The 15,894-nt window shown below is 51.6% G+C and overlaps 1 long non-coding RNA gene across 1 annotated transcript; it reads right to left on the bottom strand.

Moving 5' to 3' along the window:
* Positions 1–344: 344 nt before the first annotated feature.
* On the bottom strand, positions 345–13,807 carry LOC143830011 (uncharacterized). The gene is made up of 3 exons (XR_013228317.1): positions 13,671–13,807; positions 3,901–4,071; positions 345–999 (listed from the first exon to the last, which is right to left on the bottom strand). It is a non-coding gene; the product is annotated as an uncharacterized LOC143830011 (long non-coding RNA).
* Positions 13,808–15,894: the final 2,087 nt, after the last annotated feature.

The following is a 15,894-nucleotide window of genomic DNA, read 5'->3' as shown; positions in this document are numbered from 1 at the left end:
ACAGTTGGTGCTTTGCCCTTCTTTCCATGTTTAAACAATTTTTTGCCTTCCTTTGGGCACAGAGCAGGGGTCCTAGTGAGGACGGGAGGTAGGTGCAAGGTGAAAATCCAGTGTGTTCCACGGGGTTGGACTAGACAAAACGTAGGTGTCCCTTCCAGCTCTATGGCTCTGTGCTTGACTTCAAGGAGCTTTTTTCTCTCCCCACGTGCCATCCTCCTCAAACAACACACCCGCAAACCTCCACATCACCTGTAGTCCTAAATGACTTTTGGGCCAGTCATTCTCTCGCCTGAGCCTACCTCGCAGGCTTGTTGTGAAAGCAATGTGGAAGAGGAGCGAGCCAAGTACGTTCCCAAGGGGGGTGGGGGAAATTCAAGTAAAAAGAAAAGCCGTGGATAATTTGCAGAGAGCGCATCCATGAAATTCACTACCCCTTGGTGAGTGATGAGTTGATGTATTGAGGAGATGACCCAATTGGATCGAAGGCTGTAGGTATTTTAATGCATTAAAAAAACGGGCTGTCATTGTGAGCATCAGCACAGATCTCTCCTGTGCAGCATAAAACGATTTCTTCTTTTCCTGCGTGATAAAGAGTTTGACTTAATTGGACTTGACTGCCGGTGTTCCAAAGCCGGATCTCTATGCATGTTGTCAGGTTCTCCGAAATGCTGTGAGGCAGCACAACTCCCAACCTTTTTCACTCCTTCTTTGGTATCTTTGGTTTCGATGCCTGTCTTATTGTTTGTGATTATGCATTGTCATCTCTGCTCTTCTGCCTGAGCCAGGAGAGTTGAGTTAGAAGTTTATTGAGCTCTACCCCCAGACTCCCCAGGTGAGATTCCAGGCCTTTCTTTGAACCTTCTCTTGCTTCTTGGCCAGGTTTTATTGCTCCAGGAGGCTCTCCCCCCCCCACCTGTGAGAACTCTTGAGAACTCTCTCTTATCGCCCCGCTGTCCTTGGTTTGTTTGGGGGATGCTGGAAATCTGCTGCTGAGAACAACTGTAAGTAGACAAGAAAGAAATTTTCAAGCTGGCGATGGCAAAAACTTTATTCGAACAACAGAACGAGTTCCTAGGTATAAAACCTCGTTTTCGTATTTTACTTCATCAGAGAACTTTTCTTAATTGGTTTCTTTTTCAGGGATACTAACAATGTCTTCAACACACTACCTTATATTTTATACCTTATATTTTAAACCGTATAACTTGGGTCTATTAATATCAAAGGTCCATGAAGGTAACTATCTTATAAATGTCCCATTTATAAGATAGTTACCTTCATGGACCTTTGATATTAATAGACCCAAGTTATATGGCTTAAAATATAAAATATATAAGGTGTAAAATATAAGGTAGTGTGTTGAAGACTTTGTTAGTATGCCTGGAAAAAAAACAATTAAGAAATAAATTGAACCAGGGACCTTCTGCACACCACTGAGCCACACAGCCCCTCCCCTTAAAAATCTGTAAGAGGCTGTCTAATATCGAATTGGATCTTTGGTCTATCAAGGTCAGGCTTGTCTAAGACAGGATTTCGGGGAATTCAGTTGTGGTTTTCATATCTGCCTGCCTGCCTGCCTGCCTGCCTGCCTGCCTGCCTATCCATCCATCCATCCATCCATCCATCCATCCATCCACCCATCCATCCATCCATCCATCCATCCATCCATCCATCCACCCACCCATCCATCCTCTCTCTCTCTCTCTCTCTCTCTCTCTCTCTCTCTCTCTCTCCAATTCTCCATCTATCTATCAAGTTGGGCGTGTCGTACAGGCCACCTAGTCCCGCCCCCTGCTCAATGCAGGATCAGCCTCAAGCATCCAGGATAAAGATCTTTCCAGCCGCTGCTTGAAGACTGCCAGTGAGGGGGAGCACCCCACCTCCTTGGGCAGCCCATTCCGCTGCTGAACCACTTGGACGGTGAAAAAAAATTCCCTATATCAGTACCATCCAACATGTAGTTTAAACCCATGACTGCAAGTCCTGTCCTCTGCTACCAAGAGGAACCTTTCCTTGCCTTCCGTCAAGGGACAACCTTTCAGATCCTTCAGGAGAGCCATCCTGTCCCCTCTCAGCCTCCTCTTCTCCAGGCTGAACATTCCCAAGTCCCTCAGCCTTTCCTCACAGGGCTTGGTCCCCTGGCCCCAGATCCTCCTCATCACTCTCCTCTGCCCCCCCCCTCCATTTTGTCCACGTCCTTCTTGAAGGGAGGCCTCCAGAACTGCACACAGGACTTCAGGTGGGGTCTGACCAATGCGGTCTACAGCGGACTGTGACGTCTTCCCATTGCAATGTGATGCCTCTGTTGATACAGCCCAAGACGGCACATATTGGCTTTGTCGTGCCTTGACAAGTCAGCTTTTCCAACTTAAATAATTTACAGCTGCCCATAATGACTGTTTAGAAAGGGGAGGCTGGAGCTGGCCGAGAGGCATGGTCTGGTGGTAAAAGAGAGCTGTGGGCCCAGGGACTTGGCCTGCGACACGACATGGCAACCCGGCTCTCTTTTCTTCCACCCTGTCACATTTCCTCTGCCGCAGACAGGATGATGAACTTCCTTCAGCTCCGTTCAGGAATGCCTAGTCCCCCCCTCCCCAATCTGGCAGCTGAAATTAGAGACAGATTTGTTCCTGAAAAGGTTCACTGGTGGGGGGGGGCATCATGCTGACCCACTCTCCAAAAGAGCTCAGCCCCCTGTGCTTAAGGCATGGGAGACTGATCCAGCTGTGCCTCTAGATTGGGATGGAAGGGAGCAGGAGTGGAGACTCGTGCAGAGAGGCAACGGGTAGCTCTTTTTGACCATGGGCACATTCTGTTGAGCTGCTGTGAACCTTAGTTCCGGGGGGCCTGCTAGAGAGAGCTGTTCGGCCAGGACCATGGTTGAGGCCAGGAAACTAACATCAGGTAGACAGAATCATAGAGTTGGAAGGGGCCATAAAGGCCATCCAGGATCAGCTTCAAGCATCTAGGAAAATTATCTGTTCAACCGCTGCTTAAAGACTGCCAGGGAGGGGGAGATCACCTCTTTAGCTACTGCTGAACTGACTGAATTATCCCCCTGATATCTAGCCGGTAGAATCATAGAATCATAGAGTTGGAAGGGGCCATCCAGGCCATCTAGTCCAACGCAGGATCAGCCCTAAGCATCCTAAAGCATCCAAGAAAAGTGTGTATCCAACCTTTGCTTGAAGACTGCCAGTGAATCCTACATGTAGTTCATACCCATGACTGTCTTCTGCTGCCAACAGGAACCTTTCCCTGCCCTCCTCTAAGTGACTACCTTTCAGATCCTTCAAGAGAGCCATCCTGTCCCCTCTCAGCCACCTCTTCTCTGGTCCCTTAGCCTTTCCTCACAGGGCTTAGTCCCCAGACCCTTTTGTCCACATCTTTTTGGAAGATGTGAGCCTCCTTGCCTGAGTACCCAAGTGGCCATCGTAATCCTTCCAACATGCACTGCTCCCCTCAGTAACATCTAAATCAGGAAGAAGAGGTGGTTAAAAAAAATAATTTAAAAACCGATTAATGCTTAATTATGTATGTATTAACTATTTTTGCACTGATTATTTCGCTTGGATGCTACCCTCCCTCGGCCAACTAGGAAAGGGTGGGACTTAGAAATAAAACCAGACAAGAGAGATCTTCAGGCCCTACCTGGAGGCTGGCAAACTTTACCCCCACCCCCTTCCTTGGTCCCTCTCCCCCCGCCTTTCTGGCCTAGGTTCCAACTGTAAGAATGAGTATTCAACTTCAGGCAAAAAGGTCTGCTCACAAAACTGAATACTTCATCCAGGGGGGTGGCAGGGCGGAATCCCCGCAGGTAGAAAACTAGGGTGCCAAGAAGAGCTTGGTCCCTGGCAGATTCGTTTCCTGTCTAATTTAATGTTCCTAGCAACGGCCTACCTGGCGATTCCATGCGCACAACCAATCGGACGCAGGTTCCGGTTGCCAATCACGGCGAGGGCTGAGCACTCGGGGAATCTCCACCAGGAGGGTCTCCATGGCAACGGGTCCAGGGAGGTTCCCAGCTGACCGTGGCATGAATATTTCAACAGATGCGGCACGCAGGCCCATCTGCAAGCAGAGAAAAACAGCTGGAACAGACACCTCTGCCCACCTCTTGCCTCGGGCAGCCCAGGCAGGCCCAGAAGACCAACCACTCCTTCCAGCAGAGGGGAGGGGAGGGGAGGGGAGGGGAGGCAGCTAGGGGCCCTAGAGGGACATAGGCAACATGTCACACTTGGGTTGCCAATGGTGTGTTGGTAAGTTTTTGGAGATTTGGAAGAAGAGCACTGCTGGGTCAGAACCATGATTCATCTTGTCCAGGCTCCTGCCTCACACAGGGGCCAGCCAGTCCCTCCGCAGGGCCAGCAACAGGGCAGGGAGGCCGAGGCCTTCCCCTCATGAGGACACAGGAGAGCCCTGCTGGGTCAGACCAGGGAGGGTCTCTCCAGTCCAGCCTCCTGCCTCACCCAGGGGCCAGCCAGTCCCTCTGCAGGGCCAGCAACAGGGCAGGGAGGCCGAGGCCTTCCCCTCATAAGGACACAGGAGAGCCCTGCTGGGTCAGACCAGGGAGGGTCCCTCCAGTCCAGCCTCCTGCCTCACCCAGGGGCCAGCCAGTCCCTCTGCAGGGCCAGCAACAGGGCAGGGAGGCCGAGGCCTTCCCCTCATGAGGACACAGGAGAGCCCTGCTGGGTCAGACCAGGGAGGGTCCCTCCAGTCCAGCCTCCTGCCTCACCCAGGGGCCAGCCAGTCCCTCTGCAGGGCCAGCAACAGGGCAGGGAGGCCGAGGCCTTCCCCTCATAAGGACACAGGAGAGCCCTGCTGGGTCAGACCAGGGAGGGTCCCTCCAGTCCAGCCTCCTGCCTCACCCAGGGGCCAGCCAGTCCCTCTGCAGGGCCAGCAACAGGGCAGGGAGGCCGAGGCCTTCCCCTCATAAGGACACAGGAGAGCCCTGCTGGGTCAGACCAGGGAGGGTCCCTCCAGTCCAGCCTCCTGCCTCACCCAGGGGCCAGCCAGTCCCTCTGCAGGGCCAGCAACAGGGCAGGGAGGCCGAGGCCTTCCCCTCATGAGGACACAGGAGAGCCCTGCTGGGTCAGACCAGGGAGGGTCCCTCCAGTCCAGCCTCCTGCCTCACCCAGGGGCCAGCCAGTCCCTCTGCAGGGCCAGCAACAGGGCAGGGAGGCCGAGGCCTTCCCCTCATAAGGACACAGGAGAGCCCTGCTGGGTCAGACCAGGGAGGGTCCCTCCAGTCCAGCCTCCTGCCTCACCCAGGGGCCAGCCAGTCCCTCTGCAGGGCCAGCAACAGGGCAGGGAGGCCGAGGCCTTCCCCTCATAAGGACACAGGAGAGCCCTGCTGGGTCAGACCAGGGAGGGTCCCTCCAGTCCAGCCTCCTGCCTCACCCAGGGGCCAGCCAGTCCCTCTGCAGGGCCAGCAACAGGGCAGGGAGGCCGAGGCCTTCCCCTCATGAGGACACAGGAGAGCCCTGCTGGGTCAGACCAGGGAGGGTCTCTCCAGTCCACCCTCCTGCCTCACCCAGGGGCCAGCCAGTCCCTCTGCAGGGCCAGCCACAGGGCAGGGAGGCCGAGGCCTTCCCCTCATAAGGACACAGGAGAGCCCTGCTGGGTCAGACCAGGGAGGGTCCCTCCAGTCCAGCCTCCTGCCTCACCCAGGGGCCAGCCAGTCCCTCTGCAGGGCCAGCAACAGGGCAGGGAGGCCGAGGCCTTCCCCTCATAAGGACACAGGAGAGCCCTGCTGGGTCAGACCAGGGAGGGTCCCTCCAGTCCAGCCTCCTGCCTCACCCAGGGGCCAGCCATCCCCTCTGCAGGGCCAGCCACAGGGCAGGGAGGCCGAGGCCTTCCCCTCATAAGGACACAGGAGAGCCCTGCTGGGTCAGACCAGGGAGGGTCCCTCCAGGCCAGCCTCCTGCCTCACCCAGGGGCCAGCCAGTCCCTCTGCAGGGCCAGCAACAGGGCAGGGAGGCCGAGGCCTTCCCCTCATAAGGACACAGGAGAGCCCTGCTGGGTCAGACCAGGGAGGGTCCCTCCAGTCCAGCCTCCTCCCTCACCCAGGGGCCAGCCAGTCCCTCTGCAGGGCCAGCAACAGGGCACAGTTGTTTGACATACCCTGCTTTTCACTGCAAGAAGGAGTCTCAAATCGCCTTCCCTTTCCTCTCCCCACAACAGACAACCCTGTGAGGTAGGGGGAGCTCAGAGAGCCCTGATATTACTGCCCTGTGAGAACAGCACTATCAGGGCTGTGCCAAGGTCACCCAGCTGGCTGCACGTGGAGAAGCGGGGAATCAAATCCGGCTTGCCAGATTAGCAGCTGCTCTTAACCACTACACCATGCTTGCTTTCTGATAGAGAGGAATAGGGAGGCGAGGGCGGGTTGCTCAACAGAGCAGGTTCAGCAACATTTACCTCAATCCAACTCAGGTCCTGCAAGGCCTGCTTTTTAGGCATTTGATTGGACCTGCTGAGTGGGCTGCAGTTTCATGAGCTCATCCCTCTCACCTAGAACTTCCGCACCCTGCAACTCAAGCCGGGAGGAATAAAAGGGAATCTGGGCGGATATTTGAATGTCGATACTTTTTCACACCTGCCTGGTGAACTCCCAACGTTTATGACTGCAATCCTAAGCAATTCTGCCTTCTCTCCACAGGCCGGCTATCACAGTCAAAGCCTTTCAGCAACTTTGGCTTGCTTATCTCTGATGCTGCCTCTTCCCCTGAGCTCCACCACGACACTGTCTCTCCTCTGAGATGCCAACTAGCAAACGGGCCGACTTGGGTACTGCCCATACCGATGCCTCCTTTGTGGTGGCCCCCATCTTGTGGAACAACCAGCCTGAATTGGTCACAATGGCTCCTGTTCTCCGGGCTTCCTGCAGACTGCAAAACTGAGTGATTCTACGGGGACAACGGGGTGGCTCTGCACAGGATGGCTCACAAAGTTACTCAGACAAATTGTTAGGCATTACGGCTTCTAAGGTTCTAAGGCTTGAATCAGAATCGACAGAAGAAAAGTTGGTTTTATACCCCGCTTTTCACTACCCGATGGAGCCTCAAAGCGGCTGACGATCGCCTTCCACCACAGACGTCCTGTGACGTAGGTGGGGCCGAGAGAGCTGACAGGAGTGCTCTGGGAGAACAGTACTATCAGGACTGTGACAAGCCCAAGGTCACCCAGCTGGCTGCGTGGGGAGGAGTGAAGAATGAGACCCAGCTCATCGGATTAGAAGCTGCTGCTTCTAATGACACCAATCTGGAAAGGGACCCCACAGGGCCATCTGGTCCAGCCCTAACCCTAACCCCAAGATGACCAAGCCAGCTTCCATTGTAGAAGTAGGGATTTGAACTCGCATCTCGCAGGATTCAAGTCTAATGCTATAACCACTATTGACATTTTCCTTTGCGAGTTGAGCTTCTATTTGCCTCTTGCAAGGAAAACACGGAACTATCTGAATATTTTTCTCTGCAGAGCGAGTTACAGTTCAGGGCAGTGTGGTTTGCTTCCCCACCGGAGCACTGTGGTCTTCCTCTGAAAAACTGTGATATTTATAGAAGTGGGCATTCATGGTACAGGCTCCACCCACCAAGCTGCCATTTTGTGACTGTCTCCACCCACCAAGCTGCCATTTTGGGCTGGCTCCACCCACCAAGCTTCCATTTTGACTGACTCCACCTAATCTGCTACGTTCTTAATGTCACCCACCAAAACTCATTTTGTGACCAACTCCAGCCACTAAGCTGCCATTTTGTGACCAACCCCACCCACCAAACCACCATTTTGCGACCAGAAGCCTCCTCCAAGGGTCTTGAAAAAAACATAAAATCTCTTCTCCACTGGGCTAGAATACGGAATTAGGATCTCGGAGACCCAGGTTCAAATCCCCACTCTGCCATGAAAGGTCACTCGGTGCCATGGGGCAGCCTACCTACCTTACAGGGTTGTTGTGAAGATAAAAATGGAGACAGCACCCTATACACCACCCTGTGCTCTGCAGAAGAAGGAGTTTTAAAAGATACCAAATAGATGTCTAAGCAGTCATTGGACAAACAGGGCTTCCATTTTTACCACCAGCTATTCTGGTGGGCTCCTATAGCTATGGAGTCGCCCCCTCCGTGGAAGGTGAGCTGGTGTCGCAGTGCGGACTGCTCAATGAGCAAGGCGAGATGCGGTTGAGAGCTGCCCTTCCTTCGCGTGCTTATCATGGCGTTCTGGGAGGGCATTCTGGAGGCTCCAATTTCTAAGATAAGACAGAAATGAAAGCCAACAGCCAACCTTTGCGGTTGACGGCTCTAGAACAAGCATTCTTTACTCTTGAGGAGCTGGCTCTGAAGGTCACGCGACAGGCACCACTGCCAAAACCAGAAATGAATCCAGCAGGCCTGGGCTTCCTGGAATTACAGCCGATCCTCTCCTGGGCCTAGTCTGCATATACAAAAGATAATGCACTTTCAATGTGCTTTCGCGGCTGGATTTTCCTGTGCGGAACGGGAAAATCTACTTCTAAAGTGCATTGAAAGTGCATTATCTCTTGTGTGCAGACTAGGGCCTGGAATAAGGGATGCCAGCTTCCAGGTGGGACCTGGGTTTCCCCCCAAATTACAGCTCATCTTCAGACTACAGGGATCAGTTCCGCTGGTGGAAATGGCTGCTTGGGAGAGTGGCCAGGGGTAGTCAAACTGCGGCCCTCCAGATGTCCATGGACTACAATTCCCAGAAGCCCCTGCCAGCGAATGCTGGCAGGGGATTCTGGGAATTGTAGTCCATGGAAATCTGGAGGGCCGCAGTTTGACTACCCCTGGTGTACCCCGCTGAGGTCCTTCAGTAATCTCAGGGCTCTCTCAGCTTCACCCACCTCACAGGGTTGTTGTGGGGAGAGGGAAGGGAAGGCGAATGTAAGCTATTTTGACACCTTCGGGTTGAGAAAAGCGGCATATAAGAACCAACTCTTATTCTGCTGCTGTTTCTTGTCCCCAAACCTTCAGGACTTTCCCAACCTCCGTCAAACCTAACCCCACATCCCCAGCCAACGGACCCAGCGACCCTTCCTGGAACTGCAAATCACCTCCTGCCTATAGAGATCAGTTTTCTTGGAGGAGACCGCTGATTTTGGAGAATTGACTCCATGCCGTTCTCTCTCACTGGGGTCCCTCCCCCGATCCCCCCCTCCCAATCTCCAGGCAGTTCCCAGCCCAGAGTTGGCAACCTTAGCTGACATAGCGGTTGCTTCTGGCTGTCTAGATTGCAATCGCTCTCAACTGCTTGGGGAGCCAAGCGTCGGCTGAAAGGCAGAAAACAGCCAACTCCGCAGAGGGTTCCCGGGCAAACGGCAGGCGCCTGCATGCGCACAAAGAGCTGCCGATTTGCTTCTGGCTCACTGCAACCCCTATGAGGGAACGACCTCCAAAAGTCCTTAGCGGACACGCTCAGGTCTTGCGGGCTCAGGGCCAGGGCTTCCGTGACGGAAAGCGTCTGCCTCGTGTCGGGTCCTTCTCTTCTCCTGGCGTGATTGCCAGGAGAGTCTCATTGTGTGAAGCCAGTATGACCACCTCTGTTTGGTCAGAGTTTGGGGAGAGCTACAAAGGAAAAATCAAAGGGCTGGGGGTGGGCCCACAGAGGCCCACCGTGAATGGCCAGTGAGAGCCAGTGTGGGGTTGTGGTGAAGAGCAGCGGCCCCTAATCTGGAGAACAAGGCTTGGTTCTTCACTCCTCCACCTGCAACCAGCTGGGTGACCTTGGGCAAATCACAGTTCTCTCAGAGCTCTCTCATCCACACTTCTTGGAGAGCCAGCATGGAATAGTGGTGAAGAGCAGCGGCTTCTAATCTGGAGAATCTGGTTTGATTCCTAACTCCTCCGCCTGCAGGCAGCTGGGGGACCTTGGACCAGTCACATTTCTCACAGAGTTCTCTCAGCCTCACCTCTTTGAGAGCCTGTGTGGAATAGTGGTAAAAAGCAGGGGCCTCTAATCTGGAGAATCTGGTTTGATTCCTCACTCTTCCACCTGCAGCCAGCTGGGTGACCATGGGCAAGTCACAGTTCTTGCAGAGCTCTCTCAGCCTCACCTATTTGAGAGCCAGCATGGGATAGTGGTGAAGAGCAGTGGCTTCTAATCTGGAGAATCCGGTTTGATTCCTCAGCCCTCCACCTACAGCCAGCTGGGTGACCTTGGGCAAATCACAGTTCTCTCAGAGCTCTCTCAGCCTCACCTCTTTGAGAGCCAGTGTAGTATAGTGGTGAAGAGCAGCGGCCTCTAATCTGGAGAATCCAGTTTAGATTCCCCTCTCCTCCCCCACATTCAGGCGGCTGAGTGACCTTGAACCAGCCCCAGGTCTCTTAGAGCTGTTCTGGCAGAGCCCCACCTCCCCCGCAAGTTGCCTGTTGTGGGGAGCGGAAGAGAAGGTGTTTGCAAGCTGCTTTGAGACTCCTTTATGTAAAAAAGATAATATAAAAAAATCCAGCTCTCCTCCTTTATATAGCATGTCAGAAAGCACCCAAAGAAAAAATTATTGATACACTTGATTCATATGCCACGTTTCTCCTCAATGGGGATCTAAAGTGTTTTACATCATTCTCTCCTCCATTCTCTCCTCTTTTCTTCTCTTCCATTTCATCCTCACAACAACCCTGTGAAGTAGGTTAGGCTGAGAGTAACTGGCTGGCCCTAGGTCATCCCATAAGCTTCCATGGCATGTTGTGGGAAGAAGGGAAGGCGCCTTTAAGTAGTGAAAAGTGGGGTATAAAACCCAACTCCTCTTATTCTTGTGAGGAATGGAGAAAGGGAGCACTGTTCTAGGCTGCCCACTTCTTTCCCATACAGATCAAGGGTCTGCGTATGCAGTTTCCTCTTCCTCCGCCAAGCAAAAGAGAAAGAGGACAGGAGCTTTAAAACAACCGACAAGAAAGCGATCCCTCCCCAAGGGGGACGGAAAGCTACTTTTAATTGCATAAAGAAGTTGGTTTTCATATCCCGTTTATCACCCACTCCCGAAGGAGCCTTCCTTTCCTTTCCCCATGACAAACACCCTGCGAGGTAGGTGAGGCTGAGAGAGCTCTGAGAGAACTGCTCTGAGAAGAGCTCTGACTGTGACTAGCCCAAGGTCGCCCAGCTGGCTATAGGTGGAAGAGCGGGGAATCAAACCTGCCTCACCAGATTAATAGCCACCACTCGTAACCACTACACCATGCTGGCTCTCCGGTCATTCTGGAGTGATCTTTCCCTCCGCCCCTCCTGCTCTAACCAATATTCAGCAAGGGGAAGCACCCTTGGGAGGGAAGCTACAGGATCAGTTTCCCTAAGGGGCTCCTGAGTAACTGACAGGGACCGGTTGGAAAATATATGGAGCCCAGGGCTGCAAGTTCAAAATATACCAAACTGGGTTAACTCCTCCTGTTTCGCAAAAGACCAGTAGGAGTTGCAGCCGGTGGCCAGAGAAGTTCAAATGGGTGGTGGCCTAGAAAGGCCACCTGCAGCAGGGTGTAAACCAGGGATAGTCAAACTGTGGCCCTCCAGATGTCCATGGACTACAATTCCCAGAAGCCCCTGCCAGCAAATGCTGGCAGGGGCTCCTGGGAATTGTAGTCCATGGACATCTGGAGGGCCGCAGTTTGACTACCCCTGGTGTAAACCATCTGGTAGCAGTGGGGATGAAGTGCTGAATTTCCTGGAGGGGGCAGTGCTCCCCCACCCCCCTGGCTTCCAGGTAGCATCATGAAAACTAGGCAGCCTTATCCTCTCCACACATAACGAGGCTGCCAACTCCACATTCTTTCTCTGGGACTTTTCTTTGTCACACAGAACCACTCATCCACAGCCTAAGCTTGTTTTGTTCCTGGGAATCTTTAAAGAAGCGTTGGTTTATGTACCCCGCTTTTCACTACCCGAAGGAGTCTCAAAGCAGCTTACTATCGCCTCCCCTTCCCCTCCCCATAACAGACACCCTGTGAGGTAGGTGGAGCTGAGAGAGCTCGGAGAGAACTGCTTGAGAACAGCTAACAGGACTGTGACTGGCCCAAGGTCACCCAACTGGCTGCATGTGGGGGAGGAGCAGGGAATCAAACTGGGCTCTCCAGATTAGAAGCCACCACTCTTAACCACAACACCAAGCTGGCCAGCCCCTTCCCCTGAATGGAAGAATCACATGTAGCTGCCTTATACAGAATCAGTCCCTCGGTCCATCAAGGTTAGTCTTGTCTATTCAGACTGGCAGCAGCTCTTCAAGGTCTCAGGCGGAGATCTTTCCTATCACCTACTGCTGGTCCTTATAACTGGGACTGAACTCGGATTGAACCACTGTGGAAGAATAAGGAGAGTTGGTGGTTCTTTGCCCTAAGGAGTCTCGAAGCAGCTTACAATCACCTCCCCTTCCTCTCCCCATAACAGGCACCTTGTGAGGCAGGTGGGACTGTGAGAGCTCTGAGAGAACTGCTCTGAGAACAGCTCTAAGAGGACCGAGTCTAGATCAAGGTCACCCAGCGGGCTGCATAAGGATGGGCAGGGAATCACACCTGGCTCTCCAGATTACAGGCCGCCACTCCTAACCGCTGCACCAAGCCGGCTCTCCCAGAAATTCTCCCAGAAGCCCCTACTTGCAATCTGCAGATCATCGAAACAGACAGTCTACTGGAAGTGAAGGTGACTTTGGTATCTTGGGAGTTGCAGCTTTAGAGAAAAAGAAACAGAGGGGGAAAACATTTCTTTCTTTAGCTAGGTGCGCTGCAGAGAGGAACACGGGCCAGGACTCAGATGCTGGGAGAGAAGGTGCTTTTGGTATTCTGGAACTTCTGAGTTTAGAAAGGAAGAAATGGGAATATTTTCTTTCTGTCTTTCAGTCTGTCTGTCTGTCTGTCTTATATATTTATATACTGCCCTCCCCGAAGGCTCAGGACGGTTCACATAGAACAGAAACCTTAGATTAACAATAATTTAGTTTAATTTAGATTAATTTAGATTAACAATAACAAATGAAGTGAAACAACAAGCAACATGGAACAGCAGAAAAATGCAGGAAACATTACATATATAGCCATGAATCTGGGGGGAGGGCAGGGTAGAGGAGGCCTGTGGCTTAAATACCGGATGTTATGGTGTTTCCGGCATCTTGAGACTTGCATCTTTAGAGAAAAAGAAATGGGAGATTTCGGAACAGCCATTTTTGGGTATTTTTGTACGTCTAGAGCAGGTTTTCTCAACCAAATGTTTGGTGAAACCCCGGGTGTTTCTGGATGGCCCTCAAAGGGTTTACCAAGTGGGTGGGAGAATGAATTTTTAATATATATTTTTAAATCACTTAAGCATTTATAGGGGTGATATGACCATATACCTGACCCCCTCCTCCCCAAATGGCCAATGATGGGCCTGGAGGGGGTGAGAAGGGGAGGGGTCCCAGGTGGGCATATACACAGCGATGCTTCCCTACCATGTCCTGCACAATTGTGCCACTTCTGGGGTTTCTCAAAGAATGTTTCAGGGCTTTTCAACAGTAAAAAGGTTAACAAGTTCATGAAAGGCTATGAGTGTCAGGACCATTATCCAGCTGTTGGACTCTTATACGCCCGACGGTGTATGATGAAGAATTCAGGAAACTTCAGCCTGTAATACATGCAAGTTTGAAGTCTGTAGGGAGGAGGCTGCCAGATTAAAGCTGCTTCATGTTCACTCACCTGCTTTGAAGATTTACGTTCCTGCTGCCTAAACGGGTTCCTTGTGACCCATAATTTCAGGGCAGAGGTTTGCTGTGGATTTTGAGATGCAGTTGGAGATCCATTTTGAGTATCTAGCTTGGTGGAGAGGTTCAGAGCAGTGGCTTCTAATAGGGCAAGCCGTGTTTGATTCCCCACTCCTCTTCCACATGCAGCCAGGTGGGTGACCTTGGGCCAATCACAGTTCTGTTAGAGCTGTTCTTACACAGTGGTTCTGTCAGTGCTTTCTCAGCCCCACCTACTCCATAGGGGGTCTGTGGTGGGGACAGGAAAGGGGAGGTGAGTGTAGCCACTTTGATCCTCCTGGTAGTGAAAAGTGGGGTATAAAAAACAACTTTTTCAAACAGCGTAGTTGTTAGAGCATTGGACTAGAAGAAGAAGAAGAGTTGGTTCTTATATGCCGCTTTTCCCTACCCGAAGGAGGCTCAAAGCGGCTTACAGTCGCCTTCCCATTCCTCTCCCCACAACAGACACCCTGTGGGGTGGGTGAGGCTGAGAGAGCCCTGATATTCCTGCTCAGTCAGAACAGTTTTATCAGTGCCATGGGGAGCCCAAGGTCACCCAGCTGGCTGCATGTGGGGGAGCGCAGAATCGAACCCGGCATGCCAGATTAGAAGTCTGCGCTCCTAACCATTACACCAAACTGGCTCACTATGATTGAGAAGCCCAGAGTTCAAATCCCCAATTAGCCAAGCAGCACACTTTCGTACAAAAATGAAATATTTACTCCAATTGTCTCAATGAAGGAGTTCCTGGCCTCTTGCCTCTTCTAGAGTTCTCATGCTTTGACAGAGATCCAGACTATTACAAGTGAAAAAAGTATTTTTAAAATCACATGATTAATTGTCCATGCTTTTTGGAAATATTCTTTCATAATTAGAGAATTTAACATATTCCTAGATTCAAATGAGTAGCCGTGTTGGTCTGAAGTAGCACTATAAAATCAGAGTGCAGTAGCACCTTTAAGACCCACAAATATTTATTCAGACTAAGAATACAAAGAGTGCTTGCAGCTCACGCCTTGAATAAATCTTTGTGGGTCTTAAAGGTGCTACTGCACTCTGATTTTATTTAATATATCCCTAAGCCTCCCCATTCCTGCTAGTGAGCTGTATTTTGTTGATCTAGGGTTGACATTGAACTCAAAATTTATTCTCATGTCTGTTAACTCTTGCATTTGTATGCTTATTTATGGCGATTCACAGATCTTGATTACTGCTTTAATCCAGTCTCAGCTATTCTCTCTTAATCACCTTCACTCTAGCTAGCCCTTCACGGCAATTAACATCCCTCCCTCTACCTATATGGAATGGTTGAGGATATTCTATTGTACTGTATCTGACAAAGTCTGCATTCACACAAAAGCTCATACCTTGAATAAGCCTTTGTTGGTCTTAAAGGTGCACCTGGACTCAAATGTTGTTCTTTCATTTTAATACAGATTACAAAGTGTGGGCCTGGAACAAGTTCAGCCCCATTCCCCCCCTCTCCCTGGGAAAATGAGAAATTGGCAGTCTTCAAGCAAAGGTTGGATACACACTTCTCTTGGATGCTTTAGGATGCTTTGAGCTGATCCTGCGTTGAGCAGGGGGTTGGACTAGATGGCCTGTGTGGCCCCTCCTAACTCTATGATTCTATGAAATCTATGCCCCTGACCTGTAAGTCTTGAGAAGCAGGGCAGTATTATAAGGGCACAGCCTCTGGTAGGAATGTGGAAGGTCCCAGGTTCAATCCCAAGCATCTCCAGTTAAAAGGACCAGGCAACAGGTGACTGAGACCCTACAGAACTGTTGCCGGCTGACTTCAAGAATTAAGGTTTGATTTAGTACAAGGCAGTTTACACATTCATGTAGGAGCCCCAAAGCGCTGGCTTGTTCAGTGTTTTTGCCTTGGAAAGCCTATTTAAATTGTAGTCTAAAGAGACAGCATGGTGTACTGGCAGCAGCGGTGGCCTCTAACCTGGAGAATCAAGTTTGATTCCCCCCTCCTCTGCATGCAGCCCTCTGGGTGATTTTGGGCCTTTTTTTTTTAACTCTCAGAGAACTCTCAGCCTCACCTATCTCACCTATTGGGGTGAAAGGAAGGGAAGGCTATTGTAAGCCGCTTTGAGAAGCCCGCAAGTGGTAAAAAGTGAGGTACAAAACCCCAGCACTTCTTCTCCTTTCCCATGGGATCTTTCCAGCAT

This window comes from Paroedura picta, chromosome 1, assembly GCF_049243985.1.
Source record: "Paroedura picta isolate Pp20150507F chromosome 1, Ppicta_v3.0, whole genome shotgun sequence".
In the NCBI taxonomy this organism is placed as follows: domain Eukaryota; kingdom Metazoa; phylum Chordata; class Lepidosauria; order Squamata; family Gekkonidae; genus Paroedura; species Paroedura picta.
This window is presented reverse-complemented; position numbering and strand designations above follow the sequence as displayed.